The sequence below is a fragment of the Kogia breviceps genome, chromosome 7, assembly GCF_026419965.1.
Source record: "Kogia breviceps isolate mKogBre1 chromosome 7, mKogBre1 haplotype 1, whole genome shotgun sequence".
NCBI lineage: Eukaryota > Metazoa > Chordata > Mammalia > Artiodactyla > Physeteridae > Kogia > Kogia breviceps.
The window spans coordinates 75823259-75842261 of record NC_081316.1 but is presented as its reverse complement, the minus strand read 5'-3'; the positions used below and the strand labels follow the sequence as shown (position 1 = coordinate 75842261).

The 19003-nt window shown below is 42.1% G+C and overlaps 1 non-coding gene across 1 annotated transcript; it reads right to left on the bottom strand.

The window, feature by feature from the left end:
• Positions 1-16927: 16927 nt before the first annotated feature.
• Positions 16928-16999, bottom strand: TRNAE-UUC (transfer RNA glutamic acid (anticodon UUC)). Its single transcript has one exon. It is a non-coding gene; the product is annotated as a tRNA-Glu (tRNA).
• Positions 17000-19003: the final 2004 nt, after the last annotated feature.

The following is a 19003-nucleotide window of genomic DNA, read 5'->3' as shown; positions in this document are numbered from 1 at the left end:
AGCCTTTGTCCTTACAGAACTAGGCAATTACTGTAGAGGTTTTTTTCCTTTTAAATTGACACACTAATTTTTAGAACATTCAGATGTGCAGAAAAACAGAGCAGATAGTACAGAGAGTTCCCACATAGCCCCACAGTTTCTTCTATTACTAACATCTTATCATAGTGGCATTTGTTACAATTGACGAATCTTATATGGACACATTATTATTAACTAAAGTTCATAGTTTATTCAGGTTTCCTTACGTTTTACTTAATGTCCTTTTTCTGTTCCAGGATCCCACCCAGAACACCACATTACTTTTTTTTTTTTTTTTTTTTGCGGTACGCGGGCCTCTCACTGTTGTGGCCTCTCCCGTTGCGGAGCACAGGCTCCGGACGCGCAGGCTCAGCGGCCACGGCTCACGGGCTTAGTTGCTCCGCGGCATGTGAGATCTTCCCGGACCGGGGCACGAACCCGTGTCCCCTGCATCAGCAGGCGGACTCTCAACCACTACGCCACCAGGGAAGCCACCACATTACATTTAATTGTTATGCTTCCTTAGACTCCTCTTGTCTGTGACAGTTTCTCAGACTTTCTTCTTTTTGGTAACCTTGACAATTTGAGGAGTATTGGTCAGGAATATTGTAGGATGCTTTTCAATTGGAATCTGGCTGTTGTTTTTCTCATGATTACACTGGAATTCTGGGTACTATGGCTTTTTCAGTATAATTTGACCTATGTTTTACAAGAGTGATTTGGGGCCAGTGCAAAGGATGAGTTAGATGGAGTATATTAAGTTGACACCATTCCATTGGCAAGCCTTGCAATGGCTTACCATCACAATTATTATTATTTCAATTTTAATTTTTTAAATTAATGTATAGTTGATTTACAGTGTTGTTATTTTCAGGTGTACAGCAAAGTGATTCAGTTGTATATTCTTTTACAGATTCTTTTCCATTATAGGTTATTATGAGATATTGAATATAGTTCCCTATGCTATACAGTAGGTCCTTGCTGCTTATTTTATATATAGTAGTATGTATCTGTTAGTCTCAAACTCCTAATTTATCCCCACCCCATCCTTTCCCCTTAGGTAACCATAAGTTTGTTTTCAATGTCTGTGAGTCTATTTCTGTTTTGTAAACGAGTTCATTTGTAACATTTTTTAAAGATTACACATATAAGTGATATCATATGATATTTGTCTTTGTCTGACTTACTTCACTTAGTATGATATTCTCTAGGTCCATCCATGTTGCTACTAATGGCATTATTTCATTCTTTTTTATGGCTGAGTAGTATACCATCACAATTATTGAATTAAAAAATCTAGAGGAAGACAAATACTGTATGATTTCAATTATATGTGGAATCTGAAAAACAAAACAAATGAACAAACATAACAAAACAGAAGCAGAGTCACAGATTCAGAGAACAAACAGGTGGTTGCCAGATGGGAGAGGAGTGGAGGAAGGAAAGAAAGAGATGGGGAAATTAAGAGGTACAAACTTCTAGTTATAAAATAAATGAGTCATGGGGATAAAATGTGCAGTGTGGGGAATATAGTCAATAATAATATGATATCTTTGTGTGGTGACAGACAGTAACTAGACTTATCACGGTGAACAGTTTGTAATGTACAGAAATATGGAGTCACTATGTCATGCGCCAGTAACTAACATAGTGTTATAGGTCAATTATACTTCAAAAACAAACAAACAAAACTCATAGAAAAAGAGATCAGATTCATGGTTACCAGAGGTGGGGGGATGGGGGAGGGGGAATTAGATGAAGGTGGTCAAAAGTTACAAACCTCCAGTTATAAGATAAATAAATACTAAGGATGTATTGTACAACATGATAAATATGATTAGCACAGCTGTATGTTACATCTGAAAATTGTTAAGAAAGTAAATCCTAAAAGTTCTCACCCCAAGGGAAAAATATTTTTTCTTTTTCTTTTCTTTTCATTTGAAATGATAGTTGTTTACTGAACTTGTTGTGGTAATCATTTCATGGTGTATGTACGTCAAATCTTTATGCTGTGCACCCTAAAACTTATACAATGCTGTATGTCAATTATATCTCAAAAAAACTGGAAGAAAAAAAATCATACTCTTTAATATGACTTACACAGCCCTGTGGGATCTGGACCCAGCCTGCCTTGCTGACCTCATCTCCTGACACCCTCCTCTTTGCTCTTAATGCTTCAGCCCCACTGGCTTTTGTTTCCATTTCTTGAAGGTGCAAGGTTTGCTACCGTCAGGACATTTGAGTGATTTTTGCTATTTAATCCAGGTAGAAGAGGAATTGGGCCTGAATTAGAGGAGAAGGGACAGGTCAGAGAGCATATATGTGGTACAACCGAAAGGATTTAACTGATTGGGTGTATGAAATAAAGAAAAGAGAGGATTTGGGCACAGTTCTGAGACTTTGTAGTCTGAACGACTTGATCACTGGACTTACCCATTCACGGAGAAGGGGAATGCAGGAGCTTGGGAAGGGGGGACATCATGAGATCACGATGACATACCAAGTTTGATTTGCTTGTGGGCCATCAAGATGTTCTTGTCCAGCAGGCGCTGGACATCATGAGTCTTGAGTTCAGGAGGGAGGTTGTGTGGAATAAGAGCAACTGCCAAACAAGAGATTATGGCGGGGACGCTGATTATTAATTCAACTGGGATAAACCCAAGGGACATATCTGCAGTAATTCAAACCCTTGGCAGCAAATAGTTTAATGTGAACTTCAGGTCAGTAGAGAAATGAAATTTGTTTTGGAGACTATCAGGCAAAAGGAGGCCAGGACTTTGGGGAGGATTTTGTGGTCATTCCACTTACCAGGCTTAGGCTAATGACTGCTTCTTTTCTACCGGAATGAGACTTTGGGACTTGAAAAGGCTGCTATATTAACTAATTAATATAGCCTCAGAAAAAGTAGCAGAGAGGTTTGGGGTTTAGACAGAGTTATATAAGTGGAAAATAGAGTGGTGGACAGGTCAGGTTATGATGAAAGTGCTCCCAGGTATGTCATTATGCCACTATATTTACTGTCTTTGTACCACTATATTTACATTTTATAAAAATTACAAAAGTGGTACAGCCATGCTTTGCAGATGCTGTAGATTGGTTCACTTAATAACCATGGAAACCACTTTCTCCTTTCTTTTACTGTAGAGGCTGGAAAGCAAAATACATAAATTCCAAGATCTCATTAAAACTGGAGGTGGCCATGAAATACAGTCTGGGTTCATGAAGAGTTCCCAGAAGTCCTTTCAGTGGGGTTCCATTTCTGAATAGAAAGGCAAAGATATGTGAAGAGAAGCTTTTTGCCTTTCTGACTTCTCCTAGCCTGGAGCTTAGATACAGTGCCTGGAGACAGCAGCCCTTTTGTTACGAAGAGAATGAGAAGTGTAAGCTGAGAATGGTGAAGCCTGATTTCATCATGACATCCTTTAGCAACTAGGCTGGTTCTGGTCCACCCTCTTCTGGATTTTGTGTTATATGAAAAATAAGCCTTTACTTCTTTACACCAGTAAACTGACTCTCAAACTTAGCTGCCCATTAGAATCACCTGTGGAGGCTTAACTCACCCAATGTTTACATGACCCTTTATGCCAGCAGTTGAATGGGAATTTCTGGTGATGGGACCTAAGATTCTGTACTATTTAAAATTCCCCAGGGGATTCCAATGTGTAGCCAAGTTTGAGAACCAGCGTTTTTTCAAGCCACTGTTTTTTGTTTTTGTTTTGTTGTTGTTATTCACAGGTGGAAGCTATTGTTACAATACAGGTGTCAAAACTATATTTAAATAATAGAAGCATATAAATTCCCCCATCTCCGATCAGCTCCATCGCTACTACTGTCCCTAGGGGAAACACAATCCTCGTGGTGTTGTGCCACTTTCAAAATTTCCTGTCTGCATGTACCAATGTATATTAGTTTTTTTATTATAAAAATCCTCTAGAGGCTGTTCAAGTGGGGCCTGAGAAGTGACATTGCCAGAGAGCCTGGAAAAATCAGGACAGTACTAATGTCAATGAACTTTCTATCTACATAAACCATTAGAACATCTGCGGAATGTCAATATTTTAGCATCCAAACTACTTCTCCCTTCTAGAAAAACATATTTCATTGATACAGTCTAACCTTCTACTTCAGGAGTTTAAAAATTGCATATAACTTTTTGACCATGATTAATCATTTAACTGTGAGACATAGAAAATGTTGACAATCATGTCACGGGGCATCAATGTAAGGCAATCCTTATGTTTTGTGTACTAAGACCCTCTTTGAGTTCTTGCCTCAAGTTTCAGTTGTGAGGGTCAGGTCTTTTGAAGAATCATCATCTTTTGTGGTTTATGTTTTTAAGGTGCAAATCACTTTGAGAACCAGGAGAGGTTGAAATTGGCACATGATAACATTTTCAGCAGTCCTGCTACAGTTGATAGCATATCTAAAAAATGTATATAAAAATATTCCTCTGTTGAAAAGACCTAGCTTCAGAGTGAGGACTCCTGTGCCACAGAGTATTAAATTTTGAGACTTTACAATGTGACTTGTAAAATCAACAGTAATTTGTTTCTCACGGGAGGAGGCATTGCATTACAAGTTCTAGAATGAGAAAGCATGGGTTCAAATGCCAACTCTGCAGACTAGAAACAACAAGTTTCAGTGAGAATGTGGAGAAAAGGGAACCCTTGTGCACTGGTGGTGGGAATGTAAATTGGTGCAGCCTCTGTGGAACCAATTAAAAATAGAATACCATATGAGTTCCACTTCTGGGTACTTATCCAAAGGAATGAAAACAGTCCTTTGGATGGATGAATGGATAAAGAAAATGTAGGATATATGTACAATGGAATATTATTCGCCAATAAGAAAGAATGAAATCTTGCCATTTGTGACAACATGGATGGACTTTGAAGGCATTATGCTTAGTGAAATAAGTCAGAGAAAAAAAAATACCACATATGCTTTTACTTTTACATGGCATCCAAAAAAACCCGCACCCTCATGAGTACAGAGGACAGATTAGTGGTTGCCAGAGACAGGGTTGGTGTGAGCGAAATGGGCGAAGTGGGAGAAGGGGGTTAAAAAGTACAAACTTCCAGCTATAAAATAAATGTCATGGGGATGTAATGTATAGCATGATGACTATGGTTAATAATACTGTATAGTACATTTGAAAGTTGCTAAGAGAGTAGATCTTAAAAATTCTGATCACAAGAAAAAAATTTTTTGTAACTATGTATGGTGATGGATGTTAACTAGACTTATTGAGGAGATCATTTCACAATATATACAAATATCAAATCATTATGTTGTACACCTGAAATAAATATAATGTTATATGTCAATAATACCTCAAGTGCCTTGGGGCATATTACTAAATCTCTATGCCTCAGTTTTCTCATCTATAAAATAGTGATATTATTGTGAGGATTAAAGGAGATAATAAATGTAAAACAATTAGAGATATGCCTAGTACATAGTAAATGTCCAATAAATATTAACTATTTTGGTTAGCTGTGATATTTTGAACACTTAATCCTGAATACCTATGCTCAAAGGTGAATTCCCTTTCTGTGGAATATTTTCCCCAGACCTTCAGTTGGCATGGATTCCTCCCCCCAACAATTTCTACTGAATTTCCCCTTGCGATTTCACCATTAATATTTCATTTTCCTCTTATGGTCTCACTCTACACATTCTTCCTGAGCTCTAGTTATCACCATATGCTGAATGGTTCCCATATTTGAGGCTCAGTCTAAATTTGTTTTGCATATGCTCCAGAATCCTTTGGCCTTTCAGACATTACCACTTGGATGTTCCATAACATTTTATTCCCTAAACTGTATTCTTTATTGCAGAGAATGGCACCATAATTCTCACAAACCCTCCTAACTGCTGAATGTAATCCCCAACTCCTCCCTTTCACATCCGTCAAACAGTCTATCAACTGTGTCTCTAGTCAACCCACTTCTCTCCATCCTCCTTGCTGCCTCCTAGTTTAGGCCATTGTCTTCTCTGTCAACTACTGCAGTAGCTTCCCATTCTCCTGTCTTCACTCTGTAGCTTTAATAATACCTCTAATACATAAAACTGTCATGCTATCTCTCTGCTTAAAACTCTTCAATGACACCCTATCATCCTCAGGATAAAATATAAACTCTTGGGCTTCCCTGGTGGCGCAGTGGTTGAGAATCCGCCTGCCGATGCAGGAGACACGGGTTCGTGCCCTGGTCCGGGAGGATCCCACATGCCGCGGAGCAACTAAGCCCGTGAGCCATGGCCGCTGGGCCTGCGCGTCCGGAGCCTGTGCTCCGCAACGGGAGAGGCCACACAGTGAGAGGCCCGCATACCGAAAAAAAAAAAAAAAAAAAAAAAAATATATATATATATATATATATATATAAACTCTTTAACAAAGCTTATAAGTTCTGTCATGATCTGGCCGGTGTTTGGCCTTCCAGCCTCATCTCTCTTTGTGTTTTTTGGCCACTCCTGGATCTTAGTTCCCCAACCCAGGATTGAACCCACACCCTCAGCAGTGAAAGCGCAGAGTCCTAACCACTGGACTGCCAGGGAATTCCCCCAGCCTCATCTCTTGTCCCTCCCCACTTTATGTTCTAAGGTCCAGACTTACTGAATGAGTCCACTGTGTTCGCTGTCATCTCAGGGCCTTGGCGTTTGCCGCCCCGTCTACTAATTTCTTCTCCTTGTCCCAGCCTTTGCCCTGCCTCACTTTGTCTGCCTAACTCCTTCTGATCCGTCTTAGTTCAAGTATCGTGTCCTCTCAGAAAACGTCTCTTGACTCCCACACTCCACAAGGGCACCTCCTACTTGTTCTACAGAACTTGTTCTTATCATTGCACTTAACCACAGGGCACTGTAATTATCTGTTTACTTATCTATAACATCTACTACAGGGAGACACAGATAAACCTTGATAAAGACAAGGTTTGTGTAATCAGTAACTACTGTGTAATCAGTACCTCTATCAGGCACTTCCTCTAAGTCTTCTGGGAACAGCATTTCTTTTCTGATAACTAATTCTCTCATAGTCTCTGCAGGGTTTGGTAGGTCTTTACAGGACTTAGATCAAAGGTGACTGCATGCCCCAAATGGGAGCAATCATGGTATAAAGACTGTGATAGGATAATGATAAAGCCTAATAGATGCTGCATTCAAATCTAGGCTCTTCACCTTAATAGAGTATGAACGTCTTTGTGGTTTTATCTTTTCATCTGTAAATGTGTATAATAATACCAACTTTATGACAGATGCATCTTGAAGAATGACAGTGAATTATTGTAAATCTAATCAGGTGTTGGTTACAGATGCAGTTTCATTGCTGGAAAAATTTAGCACACTTGGTATGCAGCTGTTAATCTGAATGCTTTTTTCTTTATACTTGTTAAGAAAGCCCATCAGAAGCAGTTTGCCTTTAGTTGGCAGGACCAACAATATACCTTCACTATCCTACTTCAGGGACGTATCAATTCTCCAGCCCTATGTCATAATTTTGTCCCAAGGAAACTTGATTGCCTTTCCATTCTGAATCATCCCAGTTCATCAGATGGATGACATCATGCTGATGTTATCCTGCTTCCTGGTAAGCAGGAAGTAGCAAGTACTCTAGATACACTGGAAACACAGATTCAACCACAAGGTGGGAAATAAACACCACAAAAATCCAGGGGCTTGCCCTCTTGGTAAAATTTCTAGAGGTCCCGTGATCTGGAGCACAGTGAGCTATCCTTACCAAAGCAAAGAAAAAGTTGCTGTATCTGGTCCCTTCCACCACTAAGGAAGAGGTACAATACCTCTTGGATCTCTTTAGGTTTTGGAGGCAACATGTAACTCATTTGGACATGCAACTCTCACTAATTTACTGAGAAACTCAAAACGCTGTCAATTTGGAGTGGGACCCCAAACAAGAGAAGACTCTGCCTCAGATCTAGACTGCCAGGCAAACCACTCTACCACCTGGGCTGTATAACACAGCATCCAGTTGTGCTTGAAGTGCCTGTGGCAGGTAGGGACACTTTAGCAGTCTTCTGTAGGTGAATCATAGCCCAGACTATTAAGACTCTGGAGCAAAGTTTACCATTTTCTGAAGACAACTAGTCTCTGGAGAAACAGTTTCTAGGCTGTAACTGGGCCTTGGTAGAGACTGAATGCTTGACCACAAGTTACCATGCAACCTAAGTTGCCCATCATGAACTGAATGTTGTCTGACCCTCCAGGCCATAAAACTGGGCATTCACAGCAGCATTCCATCATTAAACAGAAATGGTATGTATGAGATCAGGCTCAAGCAAGTTCTGAAGGCACAAATAAGTTGTCTAAGAAAATGGCACAGATGCCTATGGCCCGTGTTCTTATCACATTGCCTTTTCCCTCTCAACCCGAATCTGTGGCTTCTTGGGGAGTTTCCTATGACAAGCTGGCTGACAAGGAAAAATTCCAGGCCTGGATTAAAGATGGGTCTGTACAATATGCTGGTGCTATCCAAAAGTGGATGGTTGCCACACTGTAGGCCTGCCATGATGGATGGCTTCCAAAGGTAGGAGTGAAGGAAAATTCTCCCAGTGGGCAAAAGTATGGATTTATATTGACTCCAGGGCTAATGGTTTACTTAGATGGTCAAAACTTAGAAGGATTATGTTTGGAGAATTGATGACAGGTCTGAGAAAGAGGTCTGTGGCTAGAACTCTCTGAATATGAACATAGTGCTAAGATATTCTGTCCCATGTGAATGCTTACCAAACAGAAACCTCATCAGAAGAGGATCTTAATAAGCAGGTGGATGAGATAACATGCCTGTGGATATCTGTTAGCTTCTTTCCTCAGCCACTCCTGTCTTAGTCCAGTGGAAACCAAACAAAGTGGTCCATGGAGGTTATTCATGAACTGAGCAACATGGATTTCCAATCACCACTGACGAACGTTCATCCTGCTAATAGCAGAGACCAACACTGAGCATTCATTATGGCACCATTCCCTGGGAGCACCAGCCACATGTGGTAGAAGGTTGATTACAAAATATCACTTCCATCATGGAAGGGACCGAACTTTGCTCTCAGTGAAACAGACACTTACTCTGGCTACAGATTTGCCTTCCCTATTCACAGTGTTTCTACCAAAACCACTATCCAGGGATTTATAGATTGTGTTATTCACATGGTATTTCACAAAGCATTGCTTCTGACCAGGGAACTCACTGCAAATGAAGTGTGGCAATGGGCTCACATTCATGGAATTCGCTGGTCTTGCAACATTGCCCATCACCTTGAAGGAGCTGCCCTGATAAAGTGGCGGTATGATCTTTTGAAGGCTTAATTACAGTGCCAGCTGGGTGGAAACATCTTGCAGAGCTGGGGCAATGTCCTCCAGGATGTATATATGCTCTAAATTAGTGACCAACTTATGTTGCTATTTCTCCTATAGCCAGTTTTTATGGGTCCAGGAATCAAGCTGTGGAAGTGGGAGAGGTTCCTCTAACTATCATATTTAGCGGTCCACTGGTGAAATTTTTGCTTTCTATTTTTATCATTTTAGGCTTTGCTGGTCTAGAAGTCTTATTTCCCAAGGGAGGAATGTTTCCTTCAGGGAACACCTCAATGGTACCATTAAACTGGAAGTGAAGACTACCACCTGGCCACTTCAAGCTCCTCATGCCAATGAATCAACAGGAAAAGAAGGAGGTTACTAAACTGGCTGGGGATATCTGACCTGACTATTAAGGGGAAATTGAATTTTCCTAGAGAGAAGACTTTAAGAGGCTTGTGTTACCCATTATCAAGGCCAAGCCTGCTGGATTAGACCTGTATTTAATTAGGGTTCTTATTAATGGCAAAGAATAGAATCCCACATCCAAGAAGCTTGAGAAGAACAAGGAATTTACTTAAAAAATTGTCTCCTGGAACTCAAAGACAAGATCTCAGTTTGTCCTCAAGAAAAAAGTGGAACCAGGCTCTCAAATGCTGGAACAGCTCACCATATCTCATTTCTGCTTCTCTCTGCACATCAGTTTCATTCCATGTTCTTATTGCAGACTGGTCCTTACTGCTCCTCAGTCCATGTGGCTGAAAATATGGCTGCTAGGAGAAATAAGTTCCCCTCCCTGGAGGGAGACTGATGCCTCTTTCCTGTTCCGGTTGCAAACTTCCTGCAGAAGAATTCTGATTAGTCCGGCTTTGTTCAATGTCTGAGGAAGGGGTCATATTGTACTAACACAATGGCTTCCATGAAAACCTCAGGGGGGGAGTTGGTTGGTCAGAAGGTTAGGAACATGTGGGGAGGTGATTGTGAGAAAGTCTGTTCCCAGAAATAAAAGAAGGATGCTGGGCTGACAAGTTGTGAGGGTCTACTAGGATGTAGTCCATTGTTCCCCCTAATAATAATAACAAAAGTAAGTGAATAAATAAATAAACAATAACTAATATTTATAGAGCTTACTATGTGCTAAATACCGTGTGTGTGTGTGTGTGTGTGTGTGTGTGTGTGTGTATCACCATCTATAAGGTAAGTTTAATTTGTGTCCCCATTTTACAGATGAGAATAAGGAGACTTAAAGAGGATCAAGTAACTAGTCCAAGTAGGTAGTTGAGCTGGAACTTGAACCCAAACTTACTTGTTTCCAAGTGCTGTTCTTGTAGCGTGACACCCATACCTAGTTCTCCAGGCTCTAGGGACCCAGTCTCACCACAAACCCCACGGTGCTGGCTGGGCACCTGAGACCCTGCATGGGTCCTGAGAGCTACTTTTTCTGGGCTGGATTTTGTCCCTGGGCTCCAGGTGTCTGACTCTGTGGGATCAACTGACCTTGAACCTCAGTTTTCTTATAAATAAAAATGTGTTGCTATAAGATTATGGAAACTATATGAGGGCACATATTTTTGTTTATCATGTTCACTGCTAATCCCCTGGATCCAAAACAGTGCTGGGCACTTGATAACTATTTGTTAAATGAATGAATGAGACAAAATGAAACTCACAAGGGTCCTACTTGAGGAATAAGATATTCTTGCTTTTTGGCTATTAGGCTTCTGTTAATGGGGTTAGGCAAGTCACAGGGAAAGAGATGGAGGGGACTTTTAAGAAGCTGTGTATATAAGGAAAGAGAGAGAGGGAGAGAGGAAGAATCCTGTTACAGGAAAATTACAGAGACTGGGGAGGAGAGGAGGGAGAAGACAAATGCAGGTGTTGTGTTAAGATTTACTAGGGGTCTGCAATGCAAATGTCCTGTCTCTGTCCCCACGGAATCTGTGGTGAACACTGTATCACTAACCACTGCTTTAGAGGTGGATTTGTTAAGTATTGGCCTTGAGGTGGGTCCAGGGTGATGTTTGGAGCTGAGCGCACATGTGTTATGATTGAATGAGATAAGGTACGTGAACACTCTAGCCCTGCAGCTGGCCAATGGAAGTCTCTCAGTAAAAGTCTATTTCCCTATTGACCTCAGCAGACCTCCTGCATCTCCCTGAACACAGCACAGGGCTTGGCATGCAGAGACTCCTCAGAATGTCTGCCTCCCTGCCAAGCAGGTTTTCCAAGGGCTCTGCTTGAGAGCATGACAAACCTCTGAGATATGGAGACTTTTGTGCCACTTCACTCTATGCAGAGTTCCCGCATGCCCACTCCCAAAAGAAAACACTCTTTAGCCTGGTTGGGAGACTCCTGGGTAAGCAAGTGATGTAATTTGTTTTCACAAAAATTATAAGAGGCTTTTGAATTAAGCATTTGCTCAACTGGCTGTTGCCAAAAACGACAGTTGCTTTGTGTCGTTGCCTGTTGACAGTGGTCATAGTCACGCATTGTACCTCAAAGTCCAGACCATTCCAGGGTAAAATGCTTACAAGGAGGCTGAGCCGCCCAGAGGTCTAGAGGGATCCCGTTGGGTGCCCAGCCAGAGCTGGCTCCAGGGATTCTACTCCAGGTACAACAGAGTTGGTAGACGAAGGAAATTACAACCCATTCAGGCTCCTGCTGTCCTTGGGCACAAATAGTCTCAGAGTTGCCATAGATATTTTAATCAGGATGTCCCTTTCATTTGAATCGGCGGGATGCAGGTTCTATATTTACTTGTTTGCCCCTTCTACCAGACTGTGTAGGAGGGCAGGAACTCTGACTTGTTCATTGTTATGTGCCTGTGGCTTAGCACAAAACCAGGCACAAAGGACTCATTTGGTGAAAATCTGTGGGATGGAAGAATGAATGTAGCATCCTCTTTTCAGCCTGTTTTCAGGCTCTTTACGCCCTTTCTCTGGCTTGAGTCCCTGCTCTCTGCAGGTGTCTCCTAAGAGCTCATGTCCCTCTGTTTCCTTCTCATCCTGGAAACGGAAGTTCGTTTTGAAGCCTGCTCTATTGTTTGTTCTGCCCGTAATCCCAAGCTGAATGGGACCCATTTGTTGCATGCTTGGCTGGTCTTCACACAGCATGTTTTTGTGATATGTACCATTTCCTTTCAGACCAAGTGTGGCCTGGTATAGTGGCAAGCTCCAGTGCACCTAGGGCTGTTAGTGTTCTAAATTTCAGCTCTCCCACTTTCTAATGGTATCATTCAGGCAAGTTATTGGATTTCATGAAATCTCAGTTTCCTCCGTCCATAAAGTTGATGCAACAAGGTGAAATTCGTTGAGATTGGACCCAAAGAATTTTGGATTTTTGGTTTTTTTAACATCTTTATTGGAGAATAATTGCTTTACAATGGTGTGTTAGTTTCTGCTTTAAAACAAAGTGAACCAGCTATACATATACATATATCCCCATATCTACATCCTCTTGTGTCTCCCTCCCACCCTTCCTATCCCACCCTTCTAAGTGGTCACAAAGCACGGAGCTGATCTCCCTGTGCTATGCGGCTGCTTCCCACTAGCTATCTATTTTACTTTTGGTAGTGTATATAAGTCCATGCCACTCTCTCACTTTGTCCCAGCTTACCCTTCCCCCTCCCTGTGTCCTCAAATCCATTCTCTATGTCTGCAGCTTTATTCCTGTCCTGCCCCTATAAGTTGAGATTGATTTAAAATTTGCAAGCAGTTTTGTCTCCTAAAGAGGAAAAGTCTAGGAAGTGCATCCTATGGGCCAAGCAAATGTAGAGCAAAGATCTTACTCTGGAATGGGGAGGGTCTGATACTCTGTGGCTCCAATAACCTAAAATGGTTAGTAAAATTGTGTCAAACATTTTCATTATATTAGAGTTAATCTCCCCAAAGGGTTTCTTTTGGAGCAGTGTTTATTTCCTCAGTATCTAGACTGCCATCTGCCTATTTATTATTGCTTTGAGAAAATGGATGAGCCATTTTCAACTAGTAAATAGTAGAAACTCAGTTGCTCAGACATTGAAGATGTCTGGAAGGCTGTATCACCTTGGTCATAAACTCTTGTCAGAGGAGAGAATGTGAAAAAAAACTTAACTGGGATTTATGGGGCTCAAGATTGTCTAGCCTGTAGTATCATATACATGGTATTCTATGGTCAGAATGCTTTTTCTAACATCATTTAGAAGTTGGAGTTTTCCCTGAAATGGACACTTCAATTCTCTGACCTCCTGGAATAAGAGCAATCCTAGGGCTTCCCTGGTGGTGCAGTGGTTGAGAATCCTCCTGCCAATGCAGGAGACACGGGTTTGTGCCCGGGTCCGGTAAGATCCCACATGCCGTGGAGCGGCTGGGCCCATGAGCCATGGCCTCTGAGCCTGCACGTCCCCTGTGCTCCGCAACGGGAGAGGCCACAACAGTGAGAGGCCCGTGTACCACAAAAAAAAAAAAAAAAGATCAATCCTAAAGCAGGAAATAAAGACAAAGGAAATGGGCCTTGGATTGGAGTGTGGGAAAATAACCACGTCTTTTATCTGGATCGTAAGGAGTTGGTGAATGAAGAGTATCACCATTGTGGGAAGCAGGCTGGCCCGTGCCCCATGGCAGCAGTAGAGCAGTAGGGTATAGAAGTCCAGTGTGGAGCCTGGGAAATTGGAGCAAAAATATTGGGTTTGAAGTTTCTCTCTGTTGTAATTCTCTTCTCTCTAAGTCTGTGTTATCACAATGAGAAAATAGGGGAAGGGTCTGTGTAGCTTATGCTGGGGCAGAGCAGTGACGGGACTTAGGAAAGTTGTATCTTGAGGGAGGCAGATGTTCAGACCCAGGATCCTCCATGTGGGGCTAGGCAAAGTACAGGAGAGGTTTAAAGTACAGGAAAAATGGGTGAGCCACATAGGCATTCCCAGGGGAACTTGGTAAAACTTGGATTTCTTGAAAACAAGTGGGATGGGGCTTAAGCTACAGTGATTGGGGCATTAAGCAGAAGCAGGAGTTTACAAACTGAAAATTTGACATGTTTGAGTTACAGCAGGATACTAAAATCTATGTCATCCTGTGGTAAAGGACTTGCTGTTACAGTCAGGTTTTATTAACTGCACTACTATCATTACTAGTGTAAGCTGAGCTGATCGACTTCTAAGACGCCTTCTTGCTCAGCAGTTCTTTGAGTCTGTGGGGTGTGGAAGTACCCGTGGAGTTAGCCTGGCTTGAGTGTCCATTGGTTCTCCCCACTGCATTCTCCTCCTTCACTGGCCTGATTCTGTTCAGCTGGCATGGAGTATGGGGCAATGCTGGAATATTTCAGAACATGTAGCCAGGGCAATGTTGTAATTCATTAGGAGTCATTCTTAAGGGGAGAGAAGCTTGTACTTCAGATAGTTGGTCACATTCTTGGAAATTATGGTTCTGAGGTCTCTCTGGTTGCAGGAGGGCTAATTCCCATTCATCTTGTGACATGCTGAGATATTTTTTAGGCATTTCTTAAAAGCAGGGGAGATATTTCAGGAGGAGCACAAACAAAACCTCCATTTCAAGATAGCACCAAAAAATAAATCTTGCTTAAAATTTACATGAGCACTTCAAACCCTGCTATGGGACAATGCCAAAGAGTCATGTGGCAGGCTGTGTTCTCCAGAGATGGCCACAATACCATCTCTCTTCCCCCATGCTGTTCCCATGATGATACTTTGACATTCCTCCTTTTGAGAGACAGGATCTATGTTCCATCTTCTTGAATCTGGACAGGCTTGTGACTTTGTGGGGAAGTAATGCTATGTGAATGAGCCCAGGTCATAAAAAGTGATACAATTTCTGCCTGGTTCTTGTGGGATGCTCAGTCCTGGAACCTATATTAGATACCTGTTGCTGTGTAAAAAATCACCCCCAAACTTAGCAGTTTAAAACAACACACATTTATTATCTCTGTTTCTCTGAGTAAGGAATTTGACCACAGCTTGGCTTGCTCCTCTGCTGCAGAATCTCTCTCAAGGCTACAGTCAAGGTTTCAACCAGGGCTGGGGTCTCATCTGAAGGTGCAAATGGGGAAGGATCCACTTCCAAGGTCATTTATATGGTTGTTGGCAGGATTCAGTTCCTTAAGGATTATCAGATTGAAGTCTTTAATTCCTCACTGGCCGTTGGCCACGATAACCCTCAATTCCTTGCCATGTGGGCCTCTGCACCATGGCAGCTTGCTTCATCAAAGCCAACGAGCGAGAGAGAATCTGATTCTCAATCTTCTGTAACTTAATCACGGATGGAATATTCCATCAATGTACCATATTTTGTTGGTTAGAAGCAAGTTACTCAAGGGGATGAGATTACACAAGGTTGTGAATACCAGGAGGTAGGGATCATTGGGGGTCACCTTAGGACCTCTTACTGTAAAACCTAACCACGATGCTATGAGGAATCCCAGATGGAGAGGCCACATGTAGATGTTCCAGTGTTACACACATGAGTGAAAGAGTCTTCAGATAATTCTAATACCTAGTCACTGAGTAACCTTCCAGCCTTTCAGACTTCCCAACTGAGGTTCCAGACATTGTGGAACAAATACAAACTGTCCTTGCTATGCCCTTTCTGAATTCCTGACCCATATAATCCTTGAGAATAATAAATTGGTTGTTGTTTTACACCACTAGGTAGTAACTAGAACAAACCACATATCTTGAAGCTTTATTGCTTACCTGGTCACCTGATTTGATCATATGAGATATTGTTGCACATTTTTTTGCAACTAGATTGATATCACATTGCAACCCAAAGTTTGCAACCTGAGAATATTCTAAGAGTCCATGCAGGACTGAAAAACCTTGAACAATTCTATGAAAGTGTCATAGGCACTATTTACTTTTTGGCCCATTTAAAAAAGTAGCACCCCACTCTTGGTGTCTTTCCTGTTTCAGCAGTTTGTAAACTGTCTTCACAAGGGGCACAAGACAAATCCAATTTTCCCAGGCTCAGTTCTGGGTTTCAGCTGAGCTTCCACGGCCACGGGCACACTCCTGAATCAGACAGGATGTTCTAAACTTTCTTATCAGTCCATTTTGAACAGGACAATCATAGCGCTTGGTCAGGCATGAACTATGCGTCAGAATAGTTCTGCATACTTCTTGTTTACACATGTATATTGAGGTGGAAAAAAATTTGAATTACTTTAACATCTGGCACTTGAATTCCTCTATGGGAGGGAAGTAACTTTGTTTGAGAAAAGAATTTGGTGAAGAAGCAGTGGGTGTGCAAGAATATGCCCTAACACACCTCCTATGCCAGCCTCTCTGGGTGAGACAGGGAAGGGAATTTGTTTCTGACTTTGGAGAGATGGCAGAAAGAGGAAAGAGCAGAGGACAGAGAAGGGAGAAGGAAGACAGAGAAACCAGAGGAGTATTTGAGGGTGGGTGCAGTGTGGGAAGCTGTAGTATTGGGTCTAATAGAGAAAACCATCATCACGGGGTGGTTTCAGGGCCTGAGGACAGCAGGAATGTGCAATGAGGATTCCTAGGTGGTCTGTTGTACAGTGAGTGATGGGACTCCCTCCCTGTGACTCCCCCTCAACATTTGAAGCAAATATTAATTTTTTGGCCGTGCCACACATGGCTTGTGGGATCTTACTTCCCAACCAGGGATTGAACCTGGGCCACGGCAGTGAAAGTGCCGAGTCCTAACCACTGGACCACCAGGGAATTCCCAAACAAATATTAATCTTATGTATGGTACACATGAATTTTTTTCCATGAAAGGGCTACATTTTGTGCCTAGATTGATATGGTGCTAAACAAAGACTGTATTCAAAGAACATTACCCTGAGAAAGCAGGACATGAGAATCTATGTGTCCTGAGCATTTACAGAAATCCTAGAGAAAGCTTTCGACTTCCAAAGACCCTGGTGATATGTACTTTGAGCAAATGTTGCCTAATCTTCATGATGCAAGGAGGTCCCAGCTGACGTGAGGGACTACCTGAACATCTATATGTGTCAGGCCCTGTCTGGTTCCTGGCCCCTATGTCCCTCCTCAGTTTTCTACCCTTTCTTTTTCCTTGGCCTATGTATGTGAGCCCCTGATCTGCACTTATAGGCCTAACCCTGCTTCAGATCCCTGGGACATTCTGGAGATGCAAGAGGTATTTAACTAGATCTGATCTGATGGTCTAGGGCTGCACATAAAGTCAATTTAGCCACTTTCCTGACTTCACACCCCTATTTTGCTGCCTCTCTTTCTCCATCCTGAGGCCCTCAGGACTTGTAATTAGACTTTTGCTGTGTAATCTATTCCTAAATTTCTTTTCTGGTCTTCCACTTGCTCGTTTCCTCTTAGGAGTGAGGAACCTTGGGCTCTGGGCCTAGATCTGGTACAAAATTGCTATTGACTTTTGCAAAGTCACTTTCACTCTCTGGCCCTTGGGTTCCTCTCTTGTAAAACATTGTGGCTGGGAAGATGATTATTAACTCAGCAGGGTTGGACATGAGTTATATAGGCTCCTCAGCACAGGAACTGGATGGGATGGGTCGGGTCCTGGAAGTCCACTGGTCCTGGCAGGGACTATAAGGGTGTGGTGAAGTCAGGCTAGATGTGGGTCAGGGCTTGTGACTGCAGGGCTCCATCAAGCGTTCAGGGGCAGCCCTGGAGTGTAAAGTAGAGATACATGCAGAATCTTGGTTTTCAATACTCAGGCCATTGAACATAAACTCAACCAGTGTCTGGGAGTTGTGGAGTAGGGTCCAGCCCCTCTATGAGGGAAACCTGGCCAGGGTAGACAGGGACTCAGAAGAAAAACCAGAACCCACGTCATGGAAACTTGAATTCAGGGCAAAATTCAGTTTTCAGGGGGCAATGGAAAGACAGGGAAACTGAGGCTGAAAGTCGGGGGTGTGAACTGAATCAGTATAGCTGTCAGGTTGTGACTAGGAGACCTTGGGGGTTAGTCCTAGCTTACAAGCTTTTGGGGGATAAAATAACAAGATTATTTTATATCAGCAACTATATCAGCTAATGCAATTACAATTACTTGGGTCCAACCTTTTCTCAAAACTACTCTAGAATGGGGCTAACTAAACCTGCCTATGGAGGAGGATGGATTGTTGGTACCAGAGCTCTCTAAGCAAAAGATTCTAGGGTTTCTTGAGAAATCTCAGACATTCAGGAGGGGTCAGCTGAGGATGAGCCACAGTACCCTTCATGGCTGTAAAGGGTATAGACCAGGGCATACCCGGATTGGGCCCCTTTCTTCCAGTCATTGAGCAGAGCACCACACATACTTTTGAGTTCAGTCTAGAGTGGATGAGAGACAACGGTGTCTGACACATAGTAAGCCCTCTATAAATGTTGGTTAAATCAATGAAAAATGAAAGTTGAATAAAATAAACAGGAAAGACTGACAGCTGGGAGAAAGGATAGAATAGCAGTGATCCTGGAAAATTGTCCTATTTCCTTTATGTGATCCTTACCATCAACAACTGAGTCTTAACCTTTCCCCTATAATGAGAAAAATAATTCTCAAAACATATTTTCAAATTATAGATTGCCAGAGTCAGGGAGATGTTCCTACCCTTGACCCAGTAATCCCACTCTTGGGATTCTATCATAGGAAATAATTCAACAAAAACAAAAAAGCTAAGTACACAAATGTATTTATGATAACATCATCTGAGGCAGCAGAAAAATGGGAACAGCCCATGTGTCCAATGA